Genomic DNA, 2,016 nt, shown 5'->3' with positions numbered 1-2,016 from the left:
TTTACAGTGTTTCCTGGGGAAGAAAGGAAAACGATTTGCTGAAAGAATGCTTTCAGTATTGTCAGCTTTGTCAGAGAATTTTACCTTTTTATAAGACCCAGGAAAGGAAGAGAAAGCTTAGAAGAGTGAAGGAGTGGCAGAGAGAATTGAAGAAATAAGAGACAATGAAAGTTCAAAGGTAACGATGATATAAAAATTGAATTAGTCAGACTCTCAGGCCATAAGTAAAGGAGCTACATAAGCCTTTGCTGTTTTAAAATTGAAAAAACAAACACTGACACACTGCAACGCCTCTTTTCTTCCCCAATAAACATGAATAGCCCTGGAGCTTTCATTTAAAACATGCTAGCTCAGCCATAGTTACACATTAGAAAGGTTACATTTTCTGAGTCAGGCGCTCAGCAAAAGAAATGTCATTTAAGGCCTCTTTACATTTAAACGTGGCATAGCTTTAATGCTAGTTTCATAATGGAATGTTTTAACATATCTGAATGATGTAAAGACTATCCCTGGGGAAAAAAATTCACAACTAGTTGCAACTAAAAATTATAAAAAATGGTCAATATTCAACTATCCAGAAATCCCTTCTACCTAGATTCCTCTACCCCAGCTACACTGACTTTGCTCTTTCTTCAACATGCCAAATTTCTTGTTTCCTATAAGCCCAAATTTGCAGTTCCTCTTCTTTCTCAGGGGAGCACTCCGTCCCGAGGTCACCCACGACTTGCTCCTTCATTTCATTCAGGTTCTTGCTCAAATGTCCACTACTACTAAAATTTCTTTCCTGACTACCGTTTCAAAAAATGGCATCTGTAACACTCTCTACCCCTATTTTGCTTTATTTTTTCTCATAGCACATAACACTGCCTGTTATTTTTAAATTTATTTATATACAGTCTTTCCTTACTATACTACATAATCCACTGGAAAGGGATTATATCATTTTTTCTTCATTCCTGTATTCCCATTTTTCCAAAGAGTGCTTAGCACATATTAAAATAAAATTTATCATTTATTGGGTGCTTACTGCATGTCAGGGACTTTGCTCAACAGTTTGCATTAATAAACTCATTCGATCCCTAAAACAGCTATTATTATTTTCACTTTGGAGGAAAAAGAAAGCAAAGTGAGTTAATTAACGTGCTAAAATTTATATCTACTAAATAAGCTAAAATTCAAACACAGACCACAATATTATATGGTTTTTCACTTGTAGTAGATATTCAATACTTGTTAAATGAAGATCCTTTTGCTTAAAGTGATATGCTAACTTTAATATCTCAAATAGTATCTTAGCTTCCAGTGGACTTCAGTGTAATTCATAATTTTGTATTTGCAATTAGAGGACCAAATGAAATATATGAAAAGATCCTTCAAGGCAACAAGTTATTTGCCATGCTAAAGTGAGCTCCTACTTGTTGGCAGGCATTTTCCATATATTATGTAATTTAATCCTCACGACAACCCCATAAGGTTAAGTACCACCTGCTCTATTTTACAAATGATGAAACTGAGGCCAAGTTCAGAGTCACATAGGGCCACATAGCAAAAACTGTTTCCATTGATTCTAAAACATTAAACACACACACACACACACACACACACACACACACACACACACACATTTTAACATCTCTGCAGTTGGAGTGCATCTTTAAAGTCTTTCACTTCTAACAAGTACAATCACTTTATTTTTTTTTTTTTGTCTCTTACTAGTACATAAAGAAATGATGAATCTTAAAATGAATGGGCATCTTAGAATTATGGCATATGATAAGGCACAATGATAGTATTCAAATATATGTTGAAGGGACCAAACTCTTAACCACTATGCTATGCAGCTGACAGTTGTCTTGCTTGATTTCTAATTTTGATGTCAGTTACTCTTCTCTTGTTGCAGGCAATATAACTACTATAGAGCTTCAGTAGTAGACAAATAGAGAAATAGTCAAACTCTGTCTACCTCTTAAGGCCTACTATTGAGGATCTATAGTCTTAGTAACCTAGGATTCTTTT

This window comes from Cebus imitator, unplaced genomic scaffold (genome assembly GCF_001604975.1).
Source record: "Cebus imitator isolate Cc_AM_T3 unplaced genomic scaffold, Cebus_imitator-1.0 Scaffold154, whole genome shotgun sequence".
NCBI lineage: Eukaryota > Metazoa > Chordata > Mammalia > Primates > Cebidae > Cebus > Cebus imitator.
The sequence above is the reverse complement of the archived record's forward strand: the minus strand, read 5'-3'. Positions refer to the sequence as shown.